Source organism: Hippopotamus amphibius, chromosome 10, assembly GCF_030028045.1.
Source record: "Hippopotamus amphibius kiboko isolate mHipAmp2 chromosome 10, mHipAmp2.hap2, whole genome shotgun sequence".
Lineage (NCBI taxonomy): Eukaryota > Metazoa > Chordata > Mammalia > Artiodactyla > Hippopotamidae > Hippopotamus > Hippopotamus amphibius.
This window is the reverse complement of record NC_080195.1, coordinates 19108276-19128828: the sequence shown is the minus strand read 5'-3', so window position 1 is coordinate 19128828 and position 20553 is coordinate 19108276. Positions and strand designations below refer to the sequence as shown.

The following is a 20553-nucleotide window of genomic DNA, read 5'->3' as shown; positions in this document are numbered from 1 at the left end:
TTGTATTTGTATACTGTATTAACATGCTCATTATACGGAAGCAAACACGTTTCACCAGTGCATTCATAACCTCCTGAAGGGATGTTTCCTTGAAACACCCGCTTCAATTGGTCATTCTAGGTTTTCATAAGGGAAAACTTTCCATCCACAAATTTACCTGGCACCTAAGTCATGATAGCCAAAACAATAGGTGTGGCACTCATTTCCCGTTAAGTTTCAGAAGGCTTAAGGTGCAGTTACCATTTCAAAATACTTGATAAGAACGGTGATGCATTTTCCCATGTGAAGCCTCCTGCCATCTTCAAGATGCTCTTTATTTCATCTCCTCCTTGGCTCTCCACTGACTTCCTGTATTCTACAGACCAAAAGCCTTACCTTTGCATTCCAGACCCATAACAACTTAGCTACAATCCACCTACCTTCATTTCCTGCCATTCTCCACAAAACTGCCTGTGACACAGCCCACCTGACTTTCTCATCCCAGGTCCTTTCACAAATCCGTGCCTGCTCTTCCTCTCTACACTCAGTCCCTGCTCCCCACCATCACATCGCCAGGGCATAATTTATTTTTGTATCCCTTATGCTATAGCTTGTTCAGACTTTATGTAACCCTGATATCAGTGTCCTCATCTTCACAGAGCAGTCTATGCATAGTATCTGCGGGCAAATCAGGAAAGCAGAGATAAAAGGACAACTAACTCACTTATTCATTCATTTATCTATCCAATGTGTGTTAAGTACCTACTATGTACTAGGCATCATCAGGCTCAGAAAAGATAGTAGTAGACAAGATGTAGCCCTGCTCTGAATTCACAGTCTAATCAGAGAAACAAAGAATCTAAAGATTGTCAACCAAACACTTTCTGGTTACAATAAGACCTCTTGAAAGGCTCTCTACAATCAGCTTGTCTCAGATGTCTGAGTCCTCCTGCACGGAGCATGATACAAACATATAGGCTGATATTAAGCAACAAAGATTGGAAATTTAATAAAAAGTCTTATTCAGTAGTAATGGTATGAGAAATAGTGTTTCCAAAGTAGGTTTGTAGCAGCTAAGTGACTATTCCTTTTAATTAAATTACATTTGGATAAGGTGTACAATTTTTTATTTCAAGTGATCAGTGGTATCCAATGGGTTTATTTTTCCAGGATTATTATTGGCATATAATTCATCTGATGAATTAAAAGGGATCTAAACTGAAATATATACACTGTTCAAGACTGAAAAATTCTAAATTTTCTTCTGATCTGGTCTGTATTCAACTGATTCATTATCCAAAAGAAAATAGTTTGCATTCACTTCATATTTGCAAATATACCTAGCCCTGGAAGGTAAACTTGTCATAACAAATGATGTGGAAAATATGTTTGACCAGGTTGAATGTCACTGCTTAAGGGATTTAAACTAAACTATAAATTTGAGAATGTGAATCGTATTTAACCTTGAGAACAACTTCAGTTAAGGCTTTAAGGGTTCTTTAAAAGAAAATCCTTAGTATTTTTAAACTAGACATGTTAGGACCTAAAGTTCTCCTAGATAACATCTCTGTTTATTCACGTTGTTTCCAAAAATATTTATTAAATTCTTACTGTATATGAAAGTACGTAATGTATGATTTAGGAAAACACAGCAAGGAAACAAACGTAACTGATATTTAGTACTTGCCTCACATGAATTTGTAGTAATAAGGTATATGCACAAATAATATAAAAGTAAAAAAAGTTGAAAAGTATCATTATATTTCAGGGGAGGATAAAAGTCTTTAAAATTTTCAGCAGTACTACTTATACAAAATTATTCTAAAATATTAAAGGTAAAATAACCTGGGAGAAAAATATTACACTTCCATCTCCCCATGCTCTATGGTAGGATCTTGAAGGGGCCAGATTGCTAGCTTTGAAATTCAGCTCTAGTTAAACAGCTCTGGGCAAAAACGGTGTCTCAGTTTTCTTATCTGAAAAAAATGGTATAAAAGTAGTACCTAGGTCAAAGGATTATGAAGATTAAATAAGTTAATATGTATAAATTACTTGCAACTTTATACAATATAAAAGCTCTATAACTGGAGCTATTCTTATAGTCCAGTGCTTTTAATTCTGCCATGATAACCTCTTCTCCCAATAACAGCAATATTCCTACTCCAAATGCTATTGGTTTTTGTCCTATTTCCTCATCAGTGTAAAATTTTGCTCCTGAATCCCCTTGCCTGCATAGATAATTGCCCTGGTGACATCCTTCTATTCTTTTCAATGGCCAAAATCCCTGGAGATGATGTTAACACAGCTTTAGCTTCTTCAGAACATTGTTCTAATGAGTAATATGGGGGAAAAATGAAGAATGAACATGACTATCTCTTAAAATACATCTGTATTTCAAAATCTTCCTGAAAAAGGTTGAAACCTAGAGGTTTAATTTATACTAAATCGAGGATGCTAGAAAATATTTTGAAAGCAGAAGCATATCATTTCATTTAAATATCTTCTAGTTGCGACTAAGCAACAATTGAAACTATTCATTCTTTACTCTCTTCTACAACTTTGAAATTTGGATTTCCAAATCTTCATTTTGGGGAGGAAAAGCTGCTAACTTCTAATCCAAAATCTCAGAATCAGTGTTTAATGGTTGACTGCCACCAATGTCAAATACATCAAGAGATCCCATATACTATTAGTAAAACAAACCAGCTTCACAACCATGAAGTTCTACGATATTTTCTTACTCTGGAATTTGTACAGCTCCTAAAATTATCATTTTTGTTCAAGTCTTCTGCTCCCTTGCAGTTAACTTCAGAGAGAACTTTGAGCTGCTTTAAGGAAATCCTTCTGGATCCTGTGTCCTTGTGGTTTCTCATTCCAAAAAAAGCAAAAACAGCCTGAACTGGTTTATTTTAAGCTGTATCTATAGAGGAAAGATGACTTTCAAAAAATGTATTGAAATAAGAATTCCCAGATAAAGAAATAGATTCATACCAAAAAGTGCTTTAAAGAGGCATTACAACTGGCACACTTTGCTCATTTAGTGTAAATTATTTCATGCCTGCCACTAAAGTTCTGCCGCTTGCAACGGAAAATACGGGGAGCAGAGATGGAAACTGCGGATAAGGCTTTCTGGAACCTAACTGAGGTAAGCCCAGTTGAAGCATTTGATTGAAAAGGCTAACATCCTTCAGGTCAGTCTCCCTGATTCTGATCATATGTATTTTTTTTCTCAGCTTTCCAGTGTGACTAGGAATAGAAATCACAAGAGCATTTATGGAAGATATTCAGTAGGATAAGCATCAAAACCATGGAAGATTATTTGAATATATTGTTGAATATAACTTTATACTTAGCCAAGCATGCTAAAGCATTTCAGTCCAAAACATTTGTGATGATACCTTTAAAATTGCCACACATGGGATTTTTGACAAATTTAGGCTTAGTATTTATACTAATACCTACTGAGTATTTTCTATGTATTAAGCACTGTTTTAAGCATTCTCCATGTATTAACCCATTTAATCACTGTAACGATCCTATATAGTAGGTGCTATCAAATGGTACTTTGCAAATAAAAAAAAATCAAAACTGAGGCACAAAATAGTCAAGTAACTTGCCTGACACCCACAATCAAGAGATGGTAGAGTGAAGAATTTAAACTCACATAGTCTACATATCGTGCCCATACTCTCAAGCATTATCCTCTTATAACTGCTATTTCTTAGCATTCTCCACAATCCCATCTCTGGCTGAAATATAAGATTATAATATTAGCAGCTAGTAAGTATTGTGGTAAATCTATAGTAGAATACTTCTATGTAAAATATAATTTTCTGCTGGTGGCACCATTTGGCCATCTATAATCAACAATTTAGCTAAAGCCGAGAAGAAAAAAACAAAGCTGAGTTAGCTTTTACGTGTAAAATCATGGACCTCATTTTAAGATAAAATATAAGCAGTTACCTTAAAACTGCTACTTCTCAAACATGCTCCTATGGTACTATTCTAGTGGCTAAAAGACTGAACCAAAATTCTCACCTGCACTCTTCTACCCTCGAATTAGGCAATATAATTTGTTAGAATATAATTCTTCCATTTACAGACTCGAAGAACCTATTTTTCACTTCACTTAAAATCAGGCCTGTAAACATTTAATGTTTTCTGAGTTGACTCTTAGAGGCAAGAAGATTTTTTTCTCTTTGCTTAAACAGTTTCTATGTAGTTTTAGTACTTCTTATTCAAAAAAGTTTTGAATTGAGCTATTCCCTATGCTCCACCCCTAAACACAAACACACACACACACACACACACACACACACACACACACACACACACTGCCCTCCCTTTGATATGATTCACCCAAAATGAAGTTAGCCTCATTAGTAAAGCATCCTATAAGAGGTGGCGCCTTTAAGTTCATTCATCATGGCCATCAGAGCCCTATCATAAATGTCAGATAGGTTACACCTTCAGACAGATATTGGTATATAACTAAGTGTGGCAGACGTAATAATTCACCACCTGCCCCCAAAAGATGTCCACATCCTAATCCCACGAACCTGTAAATATGTCTTACAGTTTTCTTGCCCAGGGGATCCTGTGCTAGGACTGTTGTGTCCTCCCGCCAGAGACCTTATTAACCTTTGATGAGTACACACAAGATCTGTGTACGTGATTACTTATTCAGAATGCCTGACACGATTTCTCTGAAGGCTCACCTCTCTGCGCCAGCTGCTTGCTGCTGGCTCTGACTGTTGACACAAGGCTGACTTTTGTTTGTGATCTTGGCCCTGGGCACACTAACTCTCACGCCCAGCCCTTGGTGCTCTCTAACCTGAGCATCTTTTTGTCTTCCGCATCTCTGTTTCTTGCTGTCATCAGACTCCTCCCTGGCAATGCTAAAATAATAGAAAATGTTATATTTTTATCCCTTTGGTGACAAGAGTCCATGCCTGACTGGGGAATCAAATTCCACCCATGTGCCAACCCAATGAAATTCTGCTGTAAGGCAACTAAACATCTCACTGCAAAATGAGCCCCCAAACATCACTGCTTAGTGTGCTAAATTACACAATAGTGTAACCCTATGACTGCAAAACCATTTTTCATCTCAAAATTTTACCTCCCATATTTCAGTATGAATTTATAACAAATAATTTAAACTGTATTTTATATTAAATGAGACAACACAAACTCATAGCTATTCTTTTATATATTTATAATGGGCTTTATACATTTATATTTTCTTAGACTTAGGTTTTTTTAAGGTATTCATCCCCAAATGTCAGAATTTATTTTTTATTTATTTTTAATTTTTTTTAAGTATAGCCTAGTTCTTAATGCCAAATTTGTTTAGTTCAAAACTAGGTTTGAAAATATCTCATTGCCTCCATTAGGTCAAGCAAAATTCAAAAATATTTAAAGAAAGACAGTTATAAATTGGTTTAAATATTAATGTATTATTTGATATTAAATCCTTTTAAAATTTTGGATATAAATATATATCATAGGGCACTATTAGGTGGGAGTGGGTAATGACAAGAGACATATATTAAAATATCCCAGTGCAAATATGCAGGAACCAAAAGTCCAGTAAGTTTAGGAATCACTGTATAAAGGCTAGAGATTACATGAGATGTTATCATCTTGCAAATGAGTCATGGATGTGATAATCTGAAAAAATGCATCTTCTGGATTGTGTTATTTTATTTTTATTCCAGCTTTACTGAGGTATGATTGACACATAAAAACTGCATCTATTTAGGTTGAGCAATGTGATTTTTTTTAAGGTGTACAGTGTGATTTAATTTACATATACCCTGTGAAGTGACAACCCCATTATTTCAGAACCAACACTTTATTATATTTCTTGTAAGTACAATAATCCTGTCCGGGGGCTCCACCCTCATGACCTCAATCTCAACCTAGTTACCTCCTATAGGCCCCATCTCCAAATACCATCACATTGGAGGTTAGGACTTCAACATATGCATTTCTTTAGTCTACAACAATATTGGAAGTGGTTATGCATTTTTCACTGAACTCACATTTCATATCTCAACAAGTAAAGGAAAACATCAAATTCAGAGTTTCTCATAATTCTTCTATATCATGAATATACATATTAAACTTGGCAGGCCCTTTGGGGTATTCTTACTCTAGTCAACATATTCTATTCACTCTGATGGGAAGTTATTGAAAATTTAAGTCAGGAAATGAAAGCTGTTAAACATATGACATTAATCTGGGGTAGTTCATACATGCAAAGATTTTATGAAAAGAATAATTATCCTTTAGAATACAAAGAATTCAAATTAATGCATCACAGTAGCATATGGCTACAGCTCCCCCTTAGATGCTGTTAACTGTACACCCTGAAATAAATTATTACAATATACTCCATAATATAATAGTAACCACAACCAACCACCACCATGATAATGGCTACTATTGACTACTATGTGCTCATCTCCTTGCCAAGCAGGCACAAGTAAGCACACAATACAGAGCATGAGAGAAGCTTCTAGTTCAATATTGCACAGCTAAGTGGGAGTCTCAGATTCAGTGTGACCCTGAGTAAAGAAAGAGTTCTTTACTCTCCACTGTTTTTTGTCAAGGAAATCAATTTAATGTCGCATTTGAGTATCAGGGAAAAGCACAGGTTAGCAGGTTAATGGAACATCTACAGGATGTGCAATTCACATTTAAAATAATCTTTAACACGCAAAGTAACTTAAATCTTCTTTCATGATACAATGATTTCCTTGAAAGATACTTCCTGAGCTTCTTGAGCCCACACTAGCTACCAAAGCTTTGTAAATTTTACAAACATTCATATTTGGACAGAAATGATGCCCAGGATTTTGGAATTTTCACAGAATTTGGGATGGTATTTCCAATTCATTCATTCATCCATTCGTTCATTCATTTTTTTTTACACTTTAAATATATGCAGTTTACTGTATGTCAATTATATCCCAATAAAATTCTTTTTAAAAGGAAAAAAAAACGATAACATTCCTTCTTGATCTCGTAAGAGTTCATATGACCCACCACGATGATGCTTAGATCTGGATTATGTAAACTGTCAATAACATGTCACTTGACGTCCCGCCCTCTGTCTCAGAAAACTTACTGTGCCTTGATTTCTAATGGGCAGAATAATTCTCAGAGCTTTCTTAGACACTCTTCCCAGGTTATTATCCTCCAATTTGACTCGAATCAAATTTTCCATTTCTTTGTTAGATTGACTGATTTTTTTGTTGGCATTCGGTAAAGGTTGTGTTAATTTCTTCCTTCCTGAAGCCATTCACAGGAGGCCCTGGTCAGGATGTTTCCTGGGAGCTAAACAACAGTATTTTACCTTAATGCTCATTACAAGGAAGGCAGGGTTCCCAGAGATGGCCCATTATAATTTAAGCTTACATTCATTTCTTTCTTTCTTTAACAAATGCTTCCTGAATGACTGCAAAGTGTAACCATAATGTTAGTCCTTTTTTAAAGTGTACAATATATATATGTATATATGTGTATATGTATAACTGATTCACTTTGCTGTACACCTGAAACTAACACAATATTGCAAGTCAACTTTACTGCAAAAAAAATTTTAAAATATATAAATAAATAAAATGTGAATTATGGTAGTGATAGCAGAAAACAGCAAAAATCTAAAGCTCACTTTCAGTCTAGATCAGAGATGCAATTCTCTCAACCAGTGAAGCAATTTAATCCCCATTAAACACAGAATTTATTTCTGTCTAATGTTTAATTTTTTTAATCTTTTCAATTTGTGTAATAAACTTGAGCAATACCGTTACTTATGAGATTGGAATGATCCATGTGTTCTCAAAATCATTGTTACCCCATAGTACACTGGAATCAGAACTAATTATGATTTTCAGCCAAGAGGGAAAGCATGAAGGAAATTATGGCTTCCATATAGGATTAGAAAGTAGATCATCTTCATAAACAAGAGATAAAGCAGTTGATATTCCTCTACAGGCAAGAACATATAAATCCACAGTTTGCTAATACCTGCCAATAATATTAAAGCAGAAATTAGCAATTAACATATAAATTATCTCTCAGGGAAACAAAGGATATACTTTATTAACTTCATAAAAAATAACCCTCAATTAAGAAATAAATGATGGTTAAGAAATATTTTTTGTAAAGTATCAAACCTGTAGAGGGAGGTGAAATATTTCCTTGCTGTTGTTGTTTTCAACTGGGTAGAATAGGGCAAGACTTTTTAAGTGCATTACTTTCTTTTTCTCTACCCAACCAGTCACAACATGATGAAACCCTGAGTACCAATTACAAAAATAAATAGGAGAATTTGTAGAGAAGAAGGACAACACCTTCAGATGATGTGGCATATTTGCTGTGGTCTACACTTTCATTTTTTTCTTGATTTTAAATGACCCAAGTCAAGTTTTCAATTTTCAATTGGAAAAATTATTTAACAAAAAGAAACATGTTTCTTTTTTACCCAGGATGAGCTCTCTGGGTGTGTGCTTGGTGGGTTTTCACAAGCTCCTGCACAGAATCTTCAAGTTTAAAGTCAGGTCTGAAGGTATATCTGTGGCTTCAGAATGGTTTAAGTTTCTAGAATTTCAATAAATTACCTCTTGTTACCAGATCTAAAAATGTGTAAAACTCAGTAAGAGCCTCACTACTATTCCACCAGGACTTGAGCCCTCGGGTTTCCCACGATGCCCCTGGCGATCGCTGTACCTCCTACAAGGCATCAGAATACGATTCTGCTGTGCACATGATGAGATAGACAGGGGCTGAGTCCCACAGATTCTAAGGGCAGGATCCAGAGCTTCCCAGAGAGGGTTCGGGGAGCATCAGGGGTGGCCTCACGGTATGATGTGTGGAAGTGACTACAAAACTTCACTTCCAAGGTTCTCTCGTCACTCTAATTACTGTTATGTGTAGTCACGTCACTCACCTTGGGTCCTTTCTGGCACGTGAGCAGGAATAAGGCCAGGTGGTTAGAGAGCAAAACAGAGTAGGTCAGAAATGGAAGATCCCTCAACAATACTCCTGAGTTGCAGGAACTATAAAGGTCATCCGAGATGAGAGAAATAAAAAGAGTGAAGGCAGGGTCATGAAGATAGGAAAAAGCTAGGCTGAGACACAAAAGCATGTCTGTCTGACCCCAAAGTCCCTCTTGCCTCTGTTACACTCCATGTCAGTCCCCCTTCTGGACATATTCTATTTCTTTCTCAGACATTCTCAGAAATAATATTTGCTTATTATAAAAGTTGAAATCAAAGTTCAAATATAAATGGACATTCGAAAAGTTCCTAAGCGTTCTTTTCCTCTCGTGTCTCCACTGTCACTGGGGATAACAAAGCCTTCGCCCTCCCACATCCCCAAAATCAGATCCATATAAAAAGGCCAGACAGAAGAGACCCAACACCTGCCAATGACTCAGAATTTTCTCCATATTTAATCATCTATAATCAAATTTAACCTTCACAGCAATCCAGCAAGGTAGACCAGGCGTTATCATCCCTTCACTTCACAGGTCTTGGAGAAATGCAACTTGCCAAAGGACACGACTAATAAATGTTAGTTCAAGGCCAAGCCTGAACCCCTGTTAGTGTTGGAACTACAGGAGCCACCTGAGTTAATGGTCTTCGATTCTACATCTAGGCTTTCTGACAGGTACTGTCCAAGTGTTTGTGAAACTGCCATGCTGCTGCCCTCAGCTCACAGGGAAAATTATGCTCGACAATTGTGCTTACACAACTGAAAAAAAACCACACATCGCAATCTATAAAAGTTGAGCCTCTTTCCCCTTTTGGTAACAGCCTTGAAAAATCAGGATACAGACAGGTTTTCCACAGCAGAATCGTTTCTCTATGTACCCTGAGAGTAAATATGCTCTTTCCATATTCACTTGTTCTGCTTCTAAAGGGCTTATCCGCTAGTGCACTTTTGTTTTCATTCTTTATGTATGATTAAAATAATCAGAGGCACCGTCTCTTGTTCCACAGGCACAACCATTCATCACTAATGGATCCATGTAAGGGTCAGAAAAACAACATTCTTGTATTAAAATGCCTTATAATCAACTGGATAACAATTTCACAGCCCAAGATCCTGGGTCAGAATCTCAAAGCAAAGGAGGACCCTAAAGATAATATTTTATCACTGTTAATATTTGCCTAAGTAATAACATCTCTGATAGGAATATTTCTTAAGTACTTTCTATAGCCAGATATTTTATATATGTTCCTAAATTGTAGGAACAATCAACATCACTCAGAAAGGATAAAAATTGCAAGGAATCTGGGCAAGGCTGGTAAAAGCTAGTAAAAAGCTAGACTGAAGTGCAAATTCATCCTGTGTGACCCCAAAGGCCTACTGCTTCTGTGACACTCTGCCTCGGTCCACCTTCTGGAATTTTGTATTCCATTCCACTCTCAGCAAGAATATTTGCTTATTATAAGTATATTAATCAAAATTCAAATATATATGCACATTCTGAAGATTCCTAAACATTCGTCTACCTTTTATCTCTATTGTCACTGGGATAACAAAATCTATAGGGATGGGAATTGTATTTGGCTTCTCAACTAGACCAATGTCAAGCTTGAGTGTTCAAACCCCCTGACAGGACTGCAGTTTCTTATGACCATTTTTATCAGGTTTGGCTCAAATAGACTACACAGGACTTACGTAAAACATGATCCTGACTTTGTGGATTTAACTATACAGCAAGAAGCATGTTGATTCTTCATGCAAATGCCATAGGCTACTTAAAACCTAAACTTGTTTTGATTTTGCTTTTTTTCAAATAAAGAAATGTGGTATTCATATATATCATATAGTTATTGTAGCAAGTGATAAAAACAGAGTGCAAATACAAGGGAGAATAAGTAAATCACCAAGACCTTATAAGGCCTACCAACAGGAAGTTCATTTAAAACATAATATGTTGGTGGGAATGTAAATTGATACAGCCACTATGGAAAATATTATGGAGAGTCCTCAAAATATTAAAAATAGAACTACAATATGATCCAGCAATTCCACTCCTGGGTATGTGTCTGAAGAAAATAAAAACAATAATTTGAAAAGATATATGCACCCCAACGTTCACAGTAGCATTATTTACAATAGCTAAGATATAGAAGCAACCTAAGTGTCCATCAACAGATGAATGGATAAGGAAGATGTGGTGTGGATATAAACAATGCAATATCACTCATCCATTTAAAAAAATGAAATTTTCCCATTTGCAACAACATAAATGGACCTGGAGGATATTATGCTTAGTGAAATAAATCAAATGGAGACAAATATTGTGTATTTTCACTTGTATGCAGAATCTAAAAAATAGATTGATGAATATAACAAAACAGAAACAGACTCACAGGTATAGAGAACAAACTAGTCACTACCAGTAGGAAAAGGGACAGCAGAATGGGGTAAGATAGGGGAAGAGGATCAGGAGGTATAAAAACAAACTACTAGGTATAAAATAAAGAAGATACAAGGATGTAATGTACAGTACAGGAAATATAGCCAATATGTTATAACTTTAAATGAAGTATAATCTCTAAAACTATTGAGTCATTTACTGTACATCTGAAACTAATATAATATTGTAAATCAACTATACTTCAATTAAAAAAGCATATATGTGATTTAGCTAAAATATCACATGTAATATAGCCAGTGCTTCAGGATCAATCATTCCCTTTTCCATCTAAGAATCAATAATTTCCTTTTTTGTTTCTTATCCAAAACATGATAGTAATTTAAAAAGAAGTAGAATAACTAATTTTGCAATTCATTTACATACTATACAAAAAGAATTCAAATTGATGTATTTATCCTACTCATGTCACAGCTTTGCTACAAAACTAAGTTTCTCATTTAATAAAATTCTCTTCGGGCTATCTTTAGATGACTTACAATAAAAATATTTCTCATTTTCTTCTTGCTTTATCTTTATGTTTATCACATATGAGAAAGCAAAAATTTGCATGGGCAGAATATTAATTTTTCAAGCCATGCCCAATTACAGTAGCTATTTCCTTCCACCTTTAAAAAGTACTGCCTCTTATTTTCCTACATTTCAAGTTTCTTGAAAACTGTTGAAGAAAACTCTCTATATCTAAAGGCATTAAAGAGAAAAATGCTCACCTTAAGATTATTTCACAATAATTATGAATTATAATATGGAGTTGAAGCCACCAGGTAGATTTTGCAATTTATAAATTCTAGAAAGCCAAAGTCAAATAATGTTTTCTCCAACATAAAATGCTGGAGAGTTTTATCTTAAGGGTTTTATCTTAACAGCTGTTTATAGAAGGAAATGCATGGATAAAAGGCACTTTAGCGGGGGGTGAAGGGGAAACTGAGAAGAAGTGAGAGAGTAGCACAGACATATATATACTACCAACAGTAAAATAGATAGTGGGAAGTTGTTGTATAACAAAGGGAGTCCAACTCGAGGATGGAAGATGCCTTAGAGGGCTGGGGCGGGGAGGGTGGGGGGGACTCGAGGGGGGGGGAGTCAAGGAAGGGAGGGAATATGGGGATATGTGTATAAAAACAGATGATTGAACTTGGTGTACCCCCCCCCCCAAAAAAAAAGGCACTTTAGATAGGTATTAGAAAATAACATAAATCCACACTGTACATAAGTATATTATTTTTTATTTTAATTGTTATTACCACCAATAAAACACCATGCTTCAAACTGGGTAGCTTACTTTATTCTTAAAAATGAGTTGAATTTTCACGTGTTCTATTTTACTAGAAAATATACATCTCAAGGGTTAGCTTTCCTGTGATGTATTTCCTCACCCAGCTGGGTCTCCCCTTCTTTTGAAATGCTCACAGCACTTTGTAAGAATAAAACATGATAGAAAAGGAGGACTCGTCTTGACTACTACCCTCTAGAAAGCCTTTCCAGACTCATCTGTCAGTGTGACCTTTTGTAAACACTCCTCATGATGGTCCTCTCTCCTCTCCATCCCAATTGTATCCCACACATACGTTCTACTATAACATTTAAAAGAACCTCCCACAATTATCCGTTTATCTACCAGTCTGTCCCACCAAAGTGGCACTTTTCATAGACAGGATCATGTTTGATTCAGCTCCATATCGCTCAAGAATTTCACAGCAAGTAGTTAGTAAAAGTTGAATGAATGTACGTGGCCCGTGTCGTTAAGGTCTTCTATTCTAATTAAGCGAATAGAAAGAAGCATATCTACAGTAAAATTTTAAATAGATTTAGTTCTTGAAAAGACATTTCTAAAAGTAGTTCAAGATAACAATGGAATAGGTTGTCATGCCAGCACACGACTCTCTGCAAAATGAATTGATCGGTTAACAGATGCTATGAAAGTTCATGGAAGCAGAGATTATGCTGTGCCAGGTGATCCAGGAAGGCGTTGCAGAAGAGGTGAGAACTCAGCTCCATATTACAGGCTGAGCTGGTTGTGAGCAGTACAAAGGGCCTTCTGGGAGAGGCGCCAAGAAGAGCATCAGTATTTCATGAAAGTGGTGACTGATCCAATTAGCTGGAGCAAAGGGTCCTTTTGTGCAAAAAGATAAGAACAGGAAGATAAGCTGCTTTTACATTGGGAAGAGTCTTTCATGAGTGACAAAAGAGATTTTTTTCCAATATAGGAGTCATCGAAGATTTTGTTTATAATGGCATAATCAAAGCAGTACTATAGAAAGATGAATTTGCCTTCAGAGTGCAGAAAGGGTAAGAACTGGAGTGAAAGATGAGATGGAGGATGTGATCTGGAAGACTGCTACAATAAGACAAATATTAAACACTAAGGACCCAGAATAGAAAAGCTGGCAGTAAAAAAAGAAGGATTCAATGCAAGTGATATTGTTAAGAAATAATTCACAGAAACTCCAAGACTGAAGGGATATGGAGCTTAAGAAGGCAGACAGAGCAAAAGGAAGGCTGTTAGGTTTCAAATCTTTGTAAAGTGAGAATTTCGGAGTCACTAAGAGATAAATGGAAGTCAAGAGGCTAAGGAGTTTTATAAAGAGAAAAGCTGTTCCGTTTCAGACACACTACGTTTGAGTTGATGGCAGGCTAATCAAGAAGAAATGCTAGGCAAGCGATTGCAAAAGTGGACCTTTGGGAGAAGAGAAGACAAGGCATTCAGCGGGAATCATTTTCTGGGATGAAGGTTTAAGTCCTGAGAATAAAGAAGGTATGCCAAAAAGAGAGCACTGAGAAAGCATTAGGTTAGACCTGAAATTGACAAAGTATCCATGTTTAAGAGACATGAGGGTAGAACAGAAAGACTTGGAAGAGTGATCAGAGACAGCAGAAAGACAAGGAGAGTTGGATGGTAGAAGTCAGGGGTGAAAGAGAGTTCGGGGAGAGGGGTCGGGGGAGCAGAAAGCTCAGCAGTACCCACAGGACAAGGACTTTTAGAACAAGAAAAAGTCACTGTATCTAACCTCAGAAGGTTAGGAAGCCTGAGAAAACAGATGACAGCAGCAATCACCTGTTTGAGAAAGAAGAGCTCTTGAAGAAATAGAAGTAGAGGCTTTCCCCATCTGACCAGAAAGTTTGGAAGTGAAAAGAAGAAAAATTAGCTAGAAAGAACAAGAAGATTTAGAGGAGGGGCTTAAGATAGGAGAAACCAGAGCACTTTTATATAAAGAGGGAAAGTAGAAGGTGACAGAGATCCTTTAAAAAAAAAAATTGGATAGGTTTGAAAGGGAGGTAGATATAAAACACACTTGTTCTAAGAGAAAGTTTGTATTTAGTGTTGACAAATTTTATATAACTTTCTCAAAACGCTACACTCTTTAAGAAATAATGACCGATGGAAGCCGTGTGCTTCCTTTGGTTTCCTAACGTGCTTTCAGATTTCTCCAAAATCTTAGGAAACTTTAACTTAAATTTCTTAATCTCTGTTCCATAGGTTCCTGTGTCTACTAAAAAGTGTTTACATCTGTTGTTTAAAGACAATTCATAAAACAATAAAGCCACAGATATAGTGAAATATAATACAGACAGATATAGTGAAAAATAATTCCTTTCAAGGCCAAAACGATTTCTTTGGAAGATTGTGTAAGGATGTCAAAGAAAGTGTTTCTCATGCAGGAAAAGAGATGGGGGAGGGGCTCATCAGAGCCAGGCCAATGATGTCATTGATGATTTCCAGCATAAGGTGTGGCACATTATAGCAAAAAATCAATTATTGCCAGTGACAGGCACAATTTAAGACATAATTTCTAACTAACCCATCCAAATAATTTGCTTGTAATCTATTCTGAAGTTTGTTTTATATTTAATTATTAGCAATTTCAATCTCATAAGTAGAGTGTTTTCCAGAAATGAGTTTATAAATCAGTTGTCAGAAACTCAGAATGTATTTTTCATAGATTTTTTTCCCCAAGATAATATAGAATATGATGATTCTGTTAACATAGTAACCTACAAAAGCTAATTTATTCCATAGTGTATCAGAAAGAAGAGGCACTTTTTTTTTACTTAGTCAATAAGTTTATTATTCTCTTGATCTAAAAAAATCTTCATAGAAATTGTGGTTTGGTTTATTAACTCTCAGTAGCCCATTCCTGAGCTCTAAGGAAGCTTGCCGCCTTCTGAGCTACCCGATCTTTCTTCTGGGCAAGTGACATTTTAGGACGGTTCCACCTCTTCTTTTTAATTTCTTTCTCAGGCTTCTTCTCATATACTAGATTCTCTCATATTGTAGCATGAGCTTTCTTATACATCTCCTCTGTCATGTCTGGAGTTATATTGTTCTTTATGTATTGAGAGAATTGTGTTTTGCAAGCATCTGCATTTTCTTCAATCAGGTAACGCATATCATCTGCCACGTTCTGCCCCACGATGTGCTTTCGGTAAACCTCAGCATTGAATTCCTTGCTTTCTGAATCATAACCAGCAAACTGTTTGGTACTGTGAGGGATAGACAAGCCTCCTTCGACAGCTCCCTTCAGAGTCCCAAAAACTTTCTTCCCAGTAGTAGTCCAGGCAACCCCTGCATCCAAGTAGCAGATGAAGGCACCAGGTTGACCATCAATGCTTTCCACACTGTATTCATCTCCAGTCACCTCGACTTGGCCTTCATAAATTTTGTCCATACCAAACCTATTAAGAAGCCTGTGGGCCAGCAGCAGGCCAGTACAATACGCTGCTGTCAGGCCAAGCTTCACACCATGCTTTGGGAGTTCGTTAGTACAAGCTGCACAAACTGTCATATCTCCTTCTATGTGGGCACAGGCAATCTGACAAATGGTATCTCTGTTGGTTACCTGAACTATCATTCTGTATTTGGGTGTGTTCTACTTATTTTTGTCTTGGATTACCAATCGTTTCCGAGCATAGTAGTCAGTTTTGCCCTCTCTCCATCTTCTAAATTTCACTTGGTATCTTTTGAAGTAGGCCTTACTGTTGACAACTTTAACAAACCCCATCCTGTTGAACAGAGGACTTAGCCACCGCTGAGCTGCAGAACCAGCATGGCTCCGGGTGGTGGTGGGGGGGGGGGGGGGGGGATGCACTTTTAATGATAGTTACCTCATTGAAAGCTCTCAGGAATTCTACAAAGTAGAAATTATTAGTATCTTACTAATTATTAGTGCCTTACATTTGCAGTAGGTCAACTGAAATATTAAAGAGCAAGTAACTTGCTCAAGAACCCACAAAGCTTTCATAGTATAGACTATTATATATCTTTGTACATGGTATAATATAATTAATATAACATCATATAATACAGAGAGAGATGTTTGTTAATACTACCTAAAATGATAGAGCTTTTTAAAGAAAATACTTCATTTTAATGTCAAGAAAAATGGAGTTCTTTAGAGTGATATGGGAGAGTAGAAAGGAATCCTAGCTTCAGAGTTCTAAGAAACTACTTGAAGTTCCAACCTTCATATTCATTCATGACTTTTCAATGCATCACAAATATCTTTAGTTTCTCCAACTGAAAATAAATAATTTAGACTAAATGATTTCTAGAGCACTTTTTAAAACCAAAATTCTATGTTTCTGTGTTCTATTTGTGTTGCGTTATTTTATATACAAGGAAAGTTAAATTCTTGTAAAGCTTCTAAAGTTCTTCAACTTTCATCAGAATATAGTTAGATGAGAATTCTCTTCTAAGTGACTTCTGAGACTATTTGAAAGGAGTATAAAAAATTAAGGCCTCTGGAATTGGAGAGATCCATACTCAATCTTCACTTTTTATTTTCAAAACTCTGTCTTTCATTTATTTTTATAGTCAGATGGAGGGACAGAAAAGTTAAAGGTCAGCAGAAAAGTTAAAGAAATGTGGTGATTTTAGCTTGTGTTAAAATACCTATTTCAAGCATCAGAAAAAATTAAAAAATAAAAAGGAGGAGCAGCAGCTTATGCTAGTATTTTTGTGGGCTAGGAGTTTTTTGTAAGTTAAATCACAATTCTACAGGTGAGGAGGTTGTCAATTGCTCAAGGCCACACAGTTACCAACAGACAAAAATAAAGTGAAAACTGACAGGCTTCAAGTGTTTCTGACCCAAGGCCACCACCACATGACCCGACACTATTTATTGCCTAAACAAAGCCATTGTTCTTCTTCCTCCTTTGGAGGGAGGCTGATCTCTCCAAGGTGCCGGAGGTAAATATTTATTGTTCTCAGCTAATCATGGTGGTCTCTCTAATCTTGCCAAACCATGAGTTTAGTCATGGGTGTATGATATAATTTGGCCAATTATATTTTGGTAGATGACAGAGGTGGAGTTTCTAGGAGAACTTTACTCACCTTAAAGAAAAAAAAGGGGGGGGCATTTCTTAGTTTCCCCCTGGGTGTTCTGTTTTGAAAATACTTGTTACCTTTTATTTTATGATCCTAAAAAACATCCTGAAAAAGAAAAGGCCAAAATAGAAAGGATTTCTGTGCAGGAAGATGAAAAGAATTTGAATTCTCCAGTTATTGAGCTGTTGAGTTAACCGTGGAACTAAACAAGCTCTGGGTGTCTATTTGTGCAAGACAGTAAATAGTCATAGTTACAAACACCTCGGGGCGGGGGAGGGTTTACTTTTAGCCAAAACTACCATAGCTGACACTCATTGCATGGTATGAAGTCATTCCTGGATCTCTCTTCTCTCAATACAATATCCCATAAGAATTCTCCAGTAATCCTCTTGTCTAATCCACTTTCCCACAGAATTCCTCCCTCCCAACCTCTCTACTATGTCCTTTATAACTCTACTCCATAAGAAACTTCCCTATAGTCACAGTTTGTTCATCACACTTACCCTTTGCCTCTTTGCCTTAGTTGCAACCTGGCTCTTGGCTTTTCACTGAGGAATGACTCCCTCAACAGCCAACTTTGTAATCACCCACTTCCATTCACTGTCTTCTAGACCCCAAGTCCTTCCATCTTCCTAAATGGTTTAAATACCTTTGCAAAGAATGAACAATCCAGTACTCTCTCCATCCTTGTACTCCTCATCTCTAGAACACTTATCACCAAGCCCCTCCAGACATGCACTCCCACACCCATACTCAGCTGGAATTCCTCTAGCTCTTAAAATCGAAACTTAAGCTTCCTACTCTCTGCCAACAATCTCCCACCCTCTCATCTCTCACTCAGTTGCCCCCACTAACCTTTTCTTTACTTTTTCCCCAACCAGTTTAGAATCTAATATTTGTCATTCCAAAAGCTTCAACTCCCTTATTCCCCCATCTTCCATCGCCCCTGCCTAGAAATCTGTGATCAACCTAACTGTCCAAATCTTCTACAATAATATCCAAGCTTCTGCCTGTTTTTATAAAAAAAAATACAGAACCCATGGAATAATTCACAATCTTCCATAGAAATCAGTTCCTCTCTCCTGAACAATATGCCTTCTGTGTTTCCTAAGTTTGGTCTTCTTACCATTATCCATACAACTTATTTCTCATCCTCTGCATCCTCCATCAAACTTCCTACCTCATAACCGCCCCTCCATTTCCAGAAAAATACCTGCCTCCAATGTAACAGCCAAAAGAGAAACTCTCAGGTAGGAATCCCCTCTGTTTCCTGCCACCATCCACACCTACTACAAATTCACCTGCACCTCTACCCATCTTTTCTTCCTCCCTGGAGAATAGTGCCCTAGCCTCTCCTGTGATGATAATCTCTCTACCTGTTCCCTAGGTCTCATCCTCTTCTGCCTACTGAAGGGACTACTAGATCTAGTGATGATTTCCTAATTTTCTCATTATCTTCAGCCTTTCTCTTCTACTGTCTCCCTCTCATCAGCATGAAAAAACATGTTCAAATTCTCTCTTCCAAAAAAGTAAAAAGTGAAATCATCTGTGGTAGGCTGAATAATGGCTCCCAAATCTAACCTGGCCCCAGTCCCTGGCCCCTGTGAATGTTACCTTATATGACAAAAGAGATTTTGCACATGTGACTAAATTAAGGATCATGACATGGGGAAATTATTGTTATCTGGATGGGCCTATATCTAATCAAAAGAGGAAGACAGCAAGAGATTTGATGACTGAACATGAACAAGACAATGTAAGGACAGAAGCAGGGGGAGAAAATGTGATTGGTTCTGAGGAAGGGACCACAAGCCAAGAAATGTAGGTGACTTTCCTTAGCTAGAAAAGGCAAGGAAATGGGTTTTCTCTGAAACCTCTAGAGGAAACAAGACCTGCTGACACCTTTGTTTTAATCATGTAAGACCCCTGTCAGACTCTGGCTTCCAAAACTGTAAGAGAATAAATTTATATTGATTTAAACCCCTAAGTTTGTATTATTTAGAAACTAATATACCAACAGTCAACTTCACACGTCTCTCTAGCTACTCTATATGTATATAAGTCTACTTATGTAGAGCTGAGTATTTCCTCAAGGCCAGATATCTCGTAAACATAATAATAGCAATAATAATAATATTAGTATTTAACAGATTATATTTAAAAACATAGAAGGCCTAAATATTTGCATTTCTTCTCCATTATGTCACATTTCAGTTAAAATTTTTAGTAATTGAAGCACATGTATTAAAGTATGCTGGGGACATATAATGGTCAGGGAAGCCACCGGGGAATTTGACTTTGTTTTCTTCTATAGTCTTTATCTTTTTATTAACTAATTAACTTTTTATAGTAGGCCCTTGTTGGTTATCTATTTTAAATATAGTAGTATGTACACGTCAATCCCATATTCCTAGTCTAGGCTGAAAACTGTTACCACCACCCCAAGACTGGACCAAGCCACTATAAAACAGACTGATTATTTAGGATAATGGAATTTATCAGCATTCAGATTCCATTTCTGTACATAAGTAGGTATGTTGTCTTTTAATGGAACTATCTTTGATTAGATTCTGCTTTGGGGAGAAGGTTTCTAGTGATGTGAGTATTCAAGCTTAAAGCTGAATCTTGCGAAAAAGGCAGACTGCTAAGGAAAACAAACAAATGGAAATGTTACCAAAGGGTTTTTGAGTATATACATTGGTTAGATTGCTCAAAGTAGTCACACTTCCATGCAGAGAAGAGATTCAAAAGAGCTTTAAAAATTCTCCCAGGCTATTACCTGGATCTT

The 20553-nt window shown here is 36.6% G+C and overlaps 1 protein-coding gene and 1 pseudogene across 1 annotated transcript in view; both read right to left on the bottom strand.

Moving 5' to 3' along the window:
- The window catches only part of SGCZ (sarcoglycan zeta), a 988084-nt gene that overhangs the window by 942504 nt on the left and 25027 nt on the right, over positions 1-20553 (bottom strand). The gene's annotated exons all lie outside the window — the stretch shown is intronic.
- LOC130830601 (60S ribosomal protein L5-like) lies at positions 15556-16488 on the bottom strand (annotated as a pseudogene).